Here is a 14,670-nt window from a genome sequence, read left to right as displayed (position 1 = left end):
AATACCCCCCCAACATTACAACCCACAACCCACATACCCCTATTCTAACCCACCCAAACCCCCCTTAAAAAAACCTATCACTAACCCCCTGAAGATCTCCCTACCTTGAGTCATCTTCACCCAGCCAAGCCGAAGTCTTCATCCAATCCGGGCAATGTCTTCATCCAAGCGGCAAAGAAGAGGTCTTCCATCCGGGCGATGTCTTCATCCAAGCGGCAAAGAAGAGGTCTTTCATCCGGCTGATGTCTTCCTCCAAGCGGCATCTTCTATCTTCTTTCTTCCGGCTCCATCTTCAGACCTCCTACGCGGAACATCCAGCTGGCCCGACGGACTAACGACGAATGAAGGTTCCTTTAAATGACATCATCCAAGATGGCGACCCTCGAATTCCGATTGGCTGATAGGTATCTATCAGCCAATCGGAATTAAGGTAGGAAAAATCTGATTGACTGATTGAATCAGCCAATCGGATTGAAGTTTAGCCAATTGAATGCAGAATCAGAATCAGAATCTGATCGGTACAGCCAATAGAATGCAAGCTCAATCCGATTGGCTGATTCAATCAGCCAATCGGATTTTTCCTACCTTAGTTCCAATTGGCTGATAGAATCCTATCAGCCAATCGGAAATCGAGGGACGCCATCTTGGATGACGTCATTTAAAGGAACTTTCATTCGTCGTTAGTCCGTCATCTGGATGTTCCGCGTAGGAGGTCTGAAGATGGAGCCGGAAGAAAGAAGATAGAAGATGCCGCTTGGAGGAAGACATCGGCCGGATGGAAGACCTCTTCTTTGCCGCTTGGATGAAGACATCATCTGGATGGAAGACCCCTTCTTTGCCGCTTGGATGAAGACATCGCCCGGATGGAAGACCTCTTCTTTGCCGCTTGGATGAAGACATCTCCCGGATTGGATGAAGACTTCGGCTCGGCTGGGTGAAGATGACTCAAGGTAGGGAGATCTTCAGGGGTTAGTGATAGGTTTTTGTAAGGAGGGTTCGGGTGGGTTAAAATAGGGGTATGTGGGTGGTGGGTTGTAATGTTGGGGGAGTATTCTATTTTTTTTTTTACAGGTAAAAAAGCTGATTACTTTGGGGCAATGCCCCGCAAAAAGCTCTTTTAAGGCCTGGTAAAAGAGCTGATTACTTTGTATTTTAGAATAGTGTAGGGAATTTTTTTTGTGGGGGCTTTATTATTTTATTAGGGGGCTTAGATTAGGTGTAATTAGCTTAAAATTCTTGTAATCTTTTTTTATTTTTTGTAATTTAGTGGGGTTTTTTTTGTAATTTAGTTTAGTTTATTTAATTGTATTTTAGTTTAGATATTTGTAGTTTAATTAATTTATTGATAGTGTAGGTATATTTGTAACTTAGGTTAGGATTTATTTTACAGGTAATTTGGTAATTATTTTAACTAGGTAGCTATTAAATAGTTATTAACTATTTAATAGCTATTGTACCTAGTTAAAATAAATACCAAGTTACCTGTAAAATAAATATAAACCCTAAAATAGCTACAATGTAATTATTAATTATATTGTAGCTATCTTAGGGTTTATTTTATAGGTAAGTATTTAGTTTTAAATAGGAATAATTTAGTTAATATTATTAATATTATTTAGATTTATTTTAATAATAATTAAGTTAGGGGTGTTAGAGTTAGATAGGGTTAATATAGTTAATATATATAATATAATAACTATATCAACTATATTAACCCTAATATAATTATGGTTAATATAGTTAATATAGGTGGCGGCAGTGTAGGGGGGTCAGATTAGGGGTTAATATATTTAATATAGGTTGTGGTGGTGTAGGGGGATTAGATTAGGGGTTAATACATTTAATATAGATGGCGGCGGTGTAGGGGGATTAGATTACAGGTAAAAGAGCTGATTACTTTGGGACAATGCCCCGCAAAAGGCCCTTTCAAGGGCTGGTAATAGAGCTGTTTACTTTGGGGCAATGCCCCGCAAAAGGCCCTTTTAAGGGCTGGTAATAGAGCTGGTTACTTTAGGACAATGCCCTGCAAAAGGCCCTTTTCAGGGCTATTTGTAATTTAGTTTAGGATAGGGAAATTTTAGTATTTTAGGGGTTTATAAATTTAATATAGGTGGCGGCGGTGTAGGGTGATTAGATTAGGGGTTAATAATTTTAATATAGGTGGCGGCGGTGTAAGGGGATCAGATTAGGGGTTAATATAGTTTACGTAGGGGGCTCACATTAGGGGTTAATATAGTTTAAATAGGTGGTGGCAGGGTAGGAGGCTCACATTAGGGGGTAATAATTTTAATGTAGCTGGCGGCAGTGTAGGGGGGTCACATTAGGGGGTAAAACATTTAATGTAGCTGGCGGCGGTGTACGGGGGTCAGATTAGGGGGTAAAACATATGTAGCTGGCGGCGGGGTCCGGGAGTGGCGGTTTAGGGGTTAATACTGAATATTTATTATTAGGAGTGAGAGGGGGGATTGCGGATAGAGGGGTATACGTGTCGGGTTATTTTTGGGAGGCGTGTTAGACAGTACGGGAGATTTAAAACTTTAGTAAGGTTTTGTAGGCGGCGGCAGTTTCTAAAGTGCCGTAAGTCACTGGCGACTCCAGAAATTTGTACTTACGCAGATTTCTGGACATCGCTAGTTTGTCCGACTTACGGCACTTTAGTATCTGACAGCGCCGTATATGGGATAGCTCGAGTTGCGAGCTGAAACTACGGGCGGCGCAGGTTTCCACGCTTGCGCCGAAACCTGCGCCATATATTGGATCGCGCCCCAAGCTTCATCTCCATTCAAAATTCTTCACAAATTTGAATTTGCGTTTTTATGTAGCTTCAAGATTGTATTTTATGTCTATTTAAAGGGACAGTATACTGTAAAATTCCTTTTCCCTGAGAAAAGGAGAAATTGCATTTTCAGTTTTATTTATGTATATGAAATTGCTGTTTTTTGTGGTTTGAAACTACAACCTATTACAATGGGTTGAGCTTGCAGGTAAAATTATATCTCATTAAGTTATCACTTTGTGTACACACAATTGCTAGTATATATTTTCTGCTGACTGTGTTTACATTGCCTGTCAACAGCCTGTTTGTTTAAGTATAGAAACTTTCAGTATAGGTGGGTATACCACAGACTAAATCAGTTATTTCAAATGCCAAAATAAGGGAAAAGGAACTACTTGTAAACAATTTAATACACTCAAACAGGTAAAATAGATCAATGGGAACACATTAAAGGGGAGAAAATTTTAGGTAAACAGTCCCTTTAACAAATTAACATTTGGCAAGTAGTTAAAGTTCATGTTTGCAATCAGCTGTTAATAGTTTAATCTACCTTTTATTCAGAAATTAGATTCTATAAGATTGAAACTATGAAGTGTAGTGGTCAACAGTGATGTCATTGAAGATATCATGTAAAGTTATCAAGGAAGGAGTGGTAATGTCCTTGCTTTTAAACATTTGATAGAAAACTTGAACTCTGGCTCTAACATATGATTTTCCATCTAAAGGGGCGGAGAGTCCATGGCTTCATTCATTAATTTTTGGAAAAAAGAACCTGGCCACCAGGAGGAGGCAAAGACACCCAAGCCAAAGGCTTAAATACCTCCCCCACTCCCCTTGTCCCCCAGTCATTCTTTGCCTTTCGTCACAGGAGGATGGCAGAAGAGTGCCGAAGATTCGGAGTAGTCTCTTATGGAGGGTAGTTCTCTTCGGAATGGGACTGGAGTTTTAAGAAGTCCTGTCTCCTGCAGGGAGAGTCTTTCTGCGAAACCATCCCGGCTCATATTAACAGCTCCACAAACAATCACCATTGACGAGTTTCACTGCCTGCTTTCTGCATTTAAGTCCATGTCAGGAGCGATGCTTCTACCTGTCGCACTTGAAGGGCCATGTTCCTGTTCCATGGCATTGATTCTGGTAAGATTGTTTAAATTTTTTTTACATGTAATGATAACACAGAAGATAGGGTCACAGTGTGGTGATTTTTATCTTATGGGATCAGTGTGGTGCCTTTTATCTTGTGTTATTGCTGTGTTATGTGCGAGATGTGGCTCTGGCAATGGTGGAACTTCAGGTTGACTTCTGGGAGTATTTGCGTGGCCAGTTTTGGCGCATTTTCTCCTTAGTGCGGGGGCGGTCCTGCGAGGCATCCCAGGTGACCGGGTGTGATGCTCTCCACTTCCTCTGTTGATCAGCGGCATAGCAGACGAAGTGGTTTCTGTAGTCCGGGTAATAGGAGGTGGTGAGTGCACCGGCCATTGGAGGATATAAAGGTGCGTGTTTATTAAGCTAGTCTAGTCCATGATAAAAGCCCAAGCTATGGAGGACACGTTTAGCGGGTACTCCCTCTTTAACAAAGTCTCATTCCTGTGTTTATTGTGAGGAGGTTCTTGTAGATCAGCCTGCTTTGATAAAGTTGTGACATCTAAAATTAAAGGGATGTCTAGTACTACTGAGCCATCCAACTCTGAGGGCTCCCCATCCCATGAGGTGCATTCCCTGCTTTCATTTCCGTGTGCACATGCAGCGCCACAGGGTCAAACCATTACACCTATGGGAGAGATTCGTTGGCCGTCATATTTTGTGGATTAACTGCAAATGGCGGTATTGAAAGTGATTCATGCCTTACCACATTCTGCTAAGCGCAAGCGTAGGGCATATCATGGCGGCCTGGCCCAAGGGTTGTCTACACCTATGGAAATATCAGAGGCGTTATACGATGACGAGGCCGGCTGCAGAGGAGCCTGACTTTAGGTTTAGGATGGAAAATTTGCACTTTTTGCTGAAGCAAGTGCTTGCTACTCTGGAAGTTCTGGAACCAAAGCTTCTGGAACAACCTTTGATTCCTATGCTTGATAAGGTATATGAGGACAGGGTAGTGTCTCAGACCTTCCCACTGCCTCAGAGCTTCTGTTAAGATGGCTAATATTATTAAGAATGAATAGGAACGATTAGGTTCTTCCTTTTCCCTTTCTTCTTTCTTTAAGAAACTGTTCCCCATTCCGGACTCTCATCTCGAGCTGGGGGGGAATGTAGGTTGTGCTATCTCTAAGCTCGTGAAGCAGACAACTATTCCTCTCAAGGATAGTTTGTCGTTTAAAGAGCCCATGGATAAAACATTGGAAAACATGTTAAGGAATATGTTTCAGCACACAGGGTTTGTTTTTCAACCGGCAGCGGCTATAGACGCGGTTGCCAGAGCTGCAACATATTGGTGTGAATCTCTGTGTTATATGGTCGAGAGGGAGACTTCCATCGATGAGATACAGGATAAGATTAAGGCGTTGAAGGTCACCAATTCTTTAATTTGTGATGCTAATATGCAAATTATTCACCTGAACGCAAAGGTTTCAGGATTCTCCGTTTCACAGTTCATCATATCCACGGTTACAGGAGGCAAGGGAGCTTTCCTACCGCAGGATAAGAAGGCTAAGCTGCCCTAAAGGATCCACTTTTCATGCAGACAAGGCCCAGCACCAGAAGCCCATCACGAAAGCAGATCAATACAAGGGAACTTGGAAGCCTGCTCAGTCGTGGAACAAGTCCAAGCAGAACAAGAAGCCTGCTGAGACTAAATTGGCATGAAGGGGCGGCCCCGACTGGTCTCCAGACCAAGTAGGGGGCAAATTGTCTCTCTTCTCTGAAGCCTGGTTGCAGGACGTTCAGGACCCTTGGGTTCTAGAGGTTATCGCCCAGGGTTACAGGATAGGTTCAGGTCCCATCCGCCCAGGGGCAGATTCCTCCTGTCAAACCTGTCTTCAAATCAGGAAAAGAGAGCGGCCTTTCTAGAATGTGTGAGTTATCTCTCCTCTCTAGGTGTTATTGTACCAGTACACCGAGCAGAAAGGGTTCTAGGGTACTATTCAAATCTCTTTGTGGTTCCAAAGAAGGAGGGCAAATTCCGCCTGATTCTGGACCTAAAGTGTTTTAACAAGTTTCTGGCTGTTCCATTGTTAAAAATGGAAATGATCCAATCTATTCTGCCCCTAGTTCAAGAGGGACAGTTTATGACGACAATAGACTTGAAGGATGCTTACCTTCATGTTCCAATTAACAGGGACCACTTCAAGTTCCTAAGATTTGCGTTTCTGGACCAACACCTCCAGTTTGTGGCCCTTCCCTTCAGCCTGACGAAGGCCCGAGAGTCTTCATGAAGGTTCTGGGGGCACTTCTTGAAGTGGCCAGATCCAGGGGCAATGCTGTGGCACCCTATTTGGATGACATCCTAGTCTAGGCGCCGTTGTTCAGCCTTGCAGAGGATCATTTGAGGGCTCTTCTTTTATCGCTCCAATCTCACGGTTGGAAGATCAACTCAGGAAAGAGTTCCCTGGTTCCCAGCAGCAGGGTGGAGTTCCTGGGCATGATAATAGACTCTATGTCTATAAAAATATTTCTCACAGATCAATGACGCAGGAAGATTGCGTCCACTTGTCTTGCCCTTCAGTCCTCCTCAAGCCCTTCGGTGGCTCAGTATGTGGAGATGATGGGGCTCATGGTCTCCAGCATGGACGTCATCCCTTTTGCCAGGTTCCATCTCAGACCTCTTCAATTGTGTATGTTGAGACAGTGGAACGGCGATCATTCAGATCTATCATAGCGGATATCCATGGATGCTCGGACCAGGGACTCCCTCTCTTGGTGGATCCGTCCAGAGCATCTGTCCCTGGGGACATCCTTCTTGAGACCATCCTGGGAGATTGTGACCAAGGACGCAAGTCTCGCAGGATGGGGAGCTGTTTGGGGTGCCAGGATGGCACAACGAAAATGGACCTGGGAGGAGTCTCTCCTTCCGATAAATATTCTGGAACTTCGAGCAGTTTACAATGCTCTGAGGGCATAGCCTCCTCTGTGGTCATTCGGCTTCATCAGATTCCAGACCGGAAGCAGACTTTCTCAGCAGGCAATTCTTCCATCCGGGGGAATGGTCTCTTGACCCCGAAGTGTTTGCTGATATTTGTCTCAGATGGGGAACGCTGGAGATAGATCTCATAGCATCCAGACTCAATTTCAAACTATCCCGATATGGGTCGAGATCTAGGGAACCCCAGGCACAGCTGAAAGATGCCTTAGGAGTGCCTTTGGGATTCAGACTAGCTTAAATTTTTCCACCGTTACCACTTCTACCTTGTGGAGTGGCACGCATCAAACAGGAGCAAGATTTAGCCATCCTGATTGGTCCATCATGGCTGTGGAGGACGTAGTTTGCGGATCTGGTGGAGATGTCATCCATTTCGCCATGGAGAATACCCTGTTGCAGGGATCTGCTGGAACAGGGTCCCTTTCAACATCAAAATCTTCTTTCTCTGAGGCTGACTGTGTGAAGATTGAACGCTTAGTCTTAGCCAAGAGAATTTTATCTGAAAGTGTGTTTGACACTCTAGTTTAGGCAAGTAAGCCAGTAACTCATTGCATCTACCATAAGGTGTGGAGGACTTACTTGTCCTGGTGTGAGAAGCATGGATATCCTTGGCACAAGGTGTCCAGGATTCTGTCCTTTCTCCAGGAGGGTTTGGAGATTTTTGGCGCTAGTCAGATTTCGGCATTATCAGTCTTGTTGCACAGGAGACTCGCTGAGCTTTCTGACATTCAAGCTTTTTTTCAGGCTCTGGCTAGAATCAGGTCTGTCTTTAGGCAGTCTGCTCCCCCATGGAGCTTAAACTTGGTCCTTAAAGTATTGCAGAGGGTTCCGTTTAAGCCTATGCATTCCATTGACATTAAGATTCTGTCCTGGAAGGTTCTCTTCCTGTTGGTTTTTGCATCAGCATGCAGAGTATCTGAGCTCACTGCCTTGCAATTTGAGCCTCCTTACCTGGTTTTTCATGCAGATAAGGCTGTTCTTCGCACCTAATCGTAACATTAATCAGGAAATAATCATTCCTTCATCTTCTAAGGTGAGGTTACTTCATAATCTGGATGTGATTCGTGGCCTGAAGTTCTATCTTCAGGCTACAAAGGATATTAGACAATCTACATCTCTTTTTGTGTGTTCCGGGAAGCGCAAGTGGCAGAGGGCCTCTTCTTCTTCTTTGTCTTTTTGGTTGAGGAGTTTGATTCGCTTGGCCTATGAAACAGCGGGACATAAGCCTCCTCTAGAGCTAGAGCTGTGGCTTCGTCTTGGGCCTTCAAGAATGAGGCCTCTATGGAGCAAATTTGTAAGGCGGCTACCTGGTCTTCCTTACACACTTTTACAAAGTTTTACAAATTTGACGTCTTTGCTTCTGCGGAAGCTGCTTTTGGGAGAAAGGTTTTAAGGCTGTGGTGCCCTCAGATTAGGGTCTGCCTTTTTACTCTCCCAGTTTCATTCAGTGTCCTCTAAAGCTTGGGTATATGTTTCCCAAAAGTAATGCATGAAGCCATGGACTCTCTTCCCCTTTAGATGGAAAACATAAATGATTCTTACCTGATAATTTTATTTCCATCGTGGGGAGTAGGGTCCACGGCTCCCATCCGTAACTCCGGTGGGTGGACCTAAATTTAATTTATCTTCTGGCACCATTTATACCCTGATATTTCTCCTAATGTTCCTTATTCCCTTGGCAGATTGACTGTGGGATGAGGGGAGTGGGGGAGGTATTTAGGCCTTTGGCTGGGATGTCTTTGCCTCCTCCTGGTGGCCAGGTTCTTTATTCCCAAAAGTATTGAATGAAGCCATGGACTCTCCTCCCCATGATGGAAATAAAATTATCAGGTAAGCATAATTTAGGTTTATTTATTTTTTTACAATTAATTTCCTTGTATTACATTTTAGAAAAAAAACAGTTCAAGAAAAAAATGTTTTTATTTCCTTCTAAAATTTCACATAAACCCCACCCAACCCCCCACAATAAAAACCAAATCTACCCATTGCCTCTAAAGGGGCATTTGTATGATTTGAACAGTCAATAGGATGTAAGCAGCTCTCATCCTACTGGCTGATTTATTTTCAGCCAATAGGAATGCAAGATTCAATCCTCAGTATGCAGCGGACGATTGCTTGAAGAGGACTTCAACGACCACCACCGCCGAAGACCGATCCGTGCATAGGATGACCACTCCACGAAAGAAGATGGCCCTGCGATGGGTGAAAATGGAGCCAACTGGAAGACCTTCGATGCCTGGTAGATGATACATTGCCGGACTTCATCAATGGTGAGTTCCTATTTTGGGGTTAGTGTTAGTTTTAGGGTTTTTTTTGCGGTGGTTTTTTTCTTAGATTAGGGCTTTTTTTATTTCTATGGGAAGTAAAAGAGATGATTGATCCAATCAGCCAATAGAATGCAAGCTCAATCCTATTGGCTGATTGCACCAGACAATAGGATTTTTTCCCATTTAATTCAGATTGGCTGATAGAATTCTATCAGCCAATCGGGATTCAAGGGATGCCATCTTGGATGACGTCCCTTAAAGGAACCTTCATTCTGGAAGAGACGTTGATTGAAGAGGATGCTCCGCGCCAGATTTCTTGAAGATGGAGCCGCTCTGTGCTGGATGGATGAAGATAGAAGATGCCGTCTGGATGAAGACTTCTGCCGTCTTGGATGAAGACTTCAGCCCGCTTGAATGAAGACTGCCAAATTCAATGAGGACTTCTGCCGCTTTGTTGAGGATGGATGTTGGGACTTCAAAAGCTGTAAGTGAATCTTTGGGGGTTAGTGTTAGGTTTTTGTAAGGGTTTATTGGGTGGGTTTTATTTTAAGCTTAGGGTCTGGGCGGAAAAAGAGCTAAATGTCCTTTTAAGGGCAATGCCAATACAAATGCCCTTTTCAGGCCAATGTGGAGCTTAGGTTTTTTAGAGAGGATTTTATTTGGGGGGTTTGGTTGCGTGGGTTGTGGGTTTTACTGTTAGGTCGTTGTTTGTATTTTTTTTACAGGTTAAAGAGCTGATTTATTTGGGGTAATGCCCTGCAAAAGGCCCTTTTAAGGGCTATTGGCAGTTTAGTTTAGGCTAGGGGTTTTTTATTTCGTTTTTTTTTATTTTATTATTATTTTGATAGGGCTATTAGATTAGGTATAATTAGTTTAAATATTTGATCATTTCTTTTTTATTTTGTGTAATTTAGTGTTTGTTTGTTTTTTGTAATTTAGTTAATTGTATTTAATTAATGTAATGTATTTAATTGTAGTGTAAGGTTAGGTGTTAGTGTAACTCAGGTTAGGTTTTATTTTACAGGTAAATTTGTATTTATTTTAACTAGGTAGTTAGTAAATAGTTAATAACTATTTACTAACTAGTCTACCTAGTTAAAATAAATACAAACTTGCCTGTGAATTGCTACAATGTAACTATTAGTTATATTGTAGCAAGCTTAGGGTTTATTTTATAGGTAAGTATTAAGTTTTAAATAGGAATTATTTAGTTAATGATTTAATTATATTCAAGTTAGTGGGTGTTAGGGTTAGATTTAGGGTTAGGTTTAGGGGTTTATAACTTTAGTATAGTGGCGGCGACGTTGGGGGCGGCAGATTAGGGGTTATTAAATGTATGTAGGTGGCGGCGACATTGGGGAGGCAGATTAGGGGTTAATAAGTATAATGTAGGTGGCGGTGTGTGGCAGGGGCGGCAGATTAGGGGTTATTACATTTATGTATGTAGCAACGAAATGGGGCAGCAGATTAGGGGTTAATAAGTGTAGGTGGGTGGCAGCGACATTGGGTTGGCAGATTAGGGGTTAATAAGTGTAGGTAGGTGGCGGCAGTGTCGGGGACGGCAGATTAGGGGTTAATAAGTGTAATGTAGGTGTCGGCGATGTCGGGGGCAGCAGATTAGGGGTGTTTAGACTTGGGGTTTATGTTAGAGTGTTGGGTGTAAACATAAATTTTGTTTCCCCATAATCAATCAATAAATGGGGCTGCGTTACGTAGCTTTACGCTCCTTTATTGCAGGAGCAATATTAGCCAGTAAGCATTAGTACTGTGTTTTAATTACTCATGTTTAAGGTTTCCATTTGTTAAGGTGCCTCCTCAGATCCTCAGAGTAGGGGGGGTGCAATTGTTTGTTTGATAAAAGATTTGATTAATGGAACCATTTTAGACCTCCTAATTATTCTGATTTGAGTATGACAGTCTCTAATTCTGAACACTGTTCTGCTGTACCTCTGAGACAGTATTTACCTTAGCCCTGCCCACAGACACACCCAGACACACCCATACACCCAAGATTCTGCCCACTATCTACCCTTGACTTCAACCCTCTTGGCATGGCCCCTTATCACAAAGCTATAACAGGTCCACGCATGTTCCTAGCCAATTTCCTAGCCTAGTTATTAAATGGGGCCCTTGAAGGGACATAAAACCCAAAATTATTCATGATTCAGACACTGCATGCAATTTTAAACAACATTTTAATTTACTTCTATTATCAAATTTTCTTTGTTCTCTTGGTATCTTTTGTTAAAAAGCAGGTAATTAAGCTCAGAAGCATGCACGTGGCTGTATCATTATATGGCAGAAGTTTGGCAAAAATGTTATCCACTTGCAAGAGCACTAAAAAGCAGCATTATTACCCGCTAAGTAGTACTCTTCTAGACACCTACCTATGCATATCTTCAACAAACAATACCATAGAAATAAAGTACATTTCATAACAGAAACAAATTTGGAGGAAAAAAAAATTGCATGCTCTGTCTGAACATTTTTGGGTTTCATATACCTTTAATAATTTTGATGCAAAATACTTTGTTAGAAATAGCTGCTGCCCTTTGATATTCATCATAAAAATAAGTTTGCCTTTCATGTCTCTTTAAGCAACAAGAGCACCTTCAGCTTGTTTCAAATTGGTTATTTTCAAGATTCATTTTAAATGTTAAGTTTTCAAAGCAGCTGTGGTTTCTAAGGAACACTGGATTATTTTTGATACCTGTCCAAAAGAGTTATGTCTACACCAATTTCTATCCCTATCTTCTAATTAATCATATTGTATGCAGGAAACAGTCAATTTAATACCTGCATTCTTTCTGTGATGCCAAGTAAAATGAAATCTAGTGTGAAATCTAGTTAGCATTTGCCTTTTTGAAGTCATACTGAAGTTTCCAGTTGCGCTGACTGTGACCTTAGAAATGATAGCTAGAAATATTAAAATGGTATTTCCTTTACATTTCAAATGCACTGGATTTTCTTTAGCATCTAATCTCACCTGCATTAACTGACAAACCTTCCTATTCAGCTTTGTGTCAAGTGTACAAATACAATATTAAAGGAACCTGCTGTTCCATCTTTTTAGCTCTATGTTAACACCTTAGCTACCAATAAGAATTGTTATGCTGCACAATGGCAGGGAAAGGGTTAAAACAGTGTGTCGTAACATTTATCTGTTTATTTACAATTAAATATTTTCTACTGCTCATTGAAACATATTGCTGTAGTATGAGACAATTATTTTACACATTTGCACTTTTTTTTTTTTATAAAAGCTCATATCATTTAGAGTTTCTATGCTCTGAGATAACAGAAACAATTTTTTGCTAATTTTAAGCCAAATGTTGCAAGTGATTGGTAGCTATCCACATATGGCTATGTTGAGTTCTAGACCAATAGAGCATTGCCAGTCAAAAACTGACTTTAACTATGTGTTTAAACCTTTGTAGGGGTTGAAGACATTGGGGTCAATTACAATCTATCGTCAATTTGCTCCCAAAATGGCTTTTGCTTTTTGCCAAAATTGTTCTTCGAGTTGCTTGGGTAAGGTAACAGTAAACGTCTATTAAATTAACCCCCTTGTTTACTGTGCAAGGGAAATACTCATTTATATGTGTGACATTAACCTATTGTAATACATTTCCATCCCCAATAACTGGCTAACCATTTGAATGCCATATTTATCTTTGCATGATGAGCATACTTCACTAGTCACATCAGGACTCCAACAGATACAAATGTTGTGTTTTAATATTCACACTTCCGTGCATGTCACTAACAGTTCTATAGGAAGCTATTATAATCTGTTTCCATCTGCACCATCTTATTGACAATTGCATGTTGGCAAGATGGGCATACATGTACAATTTTTTTATTTGATATATTATCACTGTTAAATATTCTCAAGTATTGTTTATAAATATATATGTGTATATATATATATATATATATATATATATATATATATATATATATATATATAAATATATATATAAAAATGTGTTAAAAGTATTACAAAGGGACATGGTATATTGCAAGATGTTTGAGTGAGAAGGGCTCAAAGATGTATATATAAGTGTGTGTGTAGTTGTATCTGTGTATGTACTGTATATATATGTATATATATATATATATATATATATATATATATATATATATATATATATATGTAAGTATATCTACATGTGCTAAACAAGTTTTCGCTGTACTTTTATTCTCTGCTACAACTATTTACCATTCAAATTGTTTTCTATTATTAGTACAGGGTTGTGATATGGATAGTGCACCGTATGCTATCAGTAGTGCTCTACTTTTATTCTAGGCAAATATAGGTTTGACTTTTTCATATCTACATCAAGAGTACTGAGTGAAATTGTAATTCAACAACATCACACATCACCCCCTTTGTATCTTCCATAAGTTTAGCAAAATGAGGTACACCAGAAAAAGTACTTACAGTATGTATTTTTTATAGCACTGATTTTTCCTTTGAGCACCCTGCAACAACACTTGCACATAACTGATGTATACAACAGAGCAATTTATCGTACTTTATTTTTAAAAACATACATAAAATATTTTCCTGAAAAATCTGTTGCAAATCACAGCCTTTTATGTGGTTTACAAAGATTTTTTGCTGCATTTATTTTTTAATAATATGAAAATACACACATGTAACATATCTTTTAGAACCTAGCAGATTATTTTGTCATAATTTTTTTTCTCCATCTGAGCCTAATCATGGTTAAAAGAGAAATTGCGTATCTGGAGCATGCAGCAAGATTCAGGTCCTAAAAACTCTTAAGTTTATTGTTTATTCTAATAATCTTTTAATTAGAACTTTAAATTTCCACTCATTCTGGAGCAATTTAAATTGTAAATGATATATATATATATATATATATATATATATATATATATATATATATATATATATATGTGGCCCTCATTTTACAATGGTTCAATTTACACCGTTTCAGAATAACAACCTTTTTTTACAGTCATCTGAATGCTATTGAAAAGCATCGAGAAGCAGTGCATTTATTAAAATAGCCAGTAGGTGGAGCTGTCTGCTTGTGTTGCAGCAAAGCCAAGCAAGCTGAAATTAATCAGTTTAACCAGACCTGAGCTATCGAGCAGATTTCAAAGGAACAAGATCTTCCTGTCTATAAATCAGTCCAGATGGAATGCATAGAAAGAACTGTTTGCAGAAAAATGCAAGTGAAGTCTTTGTTGTGTGATTATTTTATTAGGTTTATAATGCTGTTTAGCAAATGTTTTTTTTTTCATTTAACTTAGTTTAATTATATATTCTGTGTTGTGTGATTATTTGATACTGTTTATAATGATGTTTAGCATTTAAAGTCCTCATTTCAAAGCTTTAAAAATAATGTATTAGGTGTTACTTATGACAATTTTGAGAGGGGCCTGGAACCTAACTCCTTCACTTCCCATTGACTCACATTATAAACTGGGTTTCAATTTACAACGGTTTCGATTTACAACCATTCCTTCTGGAACCTAACCCCGGGGTAAACTGAGGGCTACCTATATATATATATATA

The sequence above is a fragment of the Bombina bombina genome, chromosome 1 (assembly GCF_027579735.1).
Source record: "Bombina bombina isolate aBomBom1 chromosome 1, aBomBom1.pri, whole genome shotgun sequence".
NCBI lineage: Eukaryota > Metazoa > Chordata > Amphibia > Anura > Bombinatoridae > Bombina > Bombina bombina.
Note: the sequence above shows the minus strand (reverse complement) of the source record.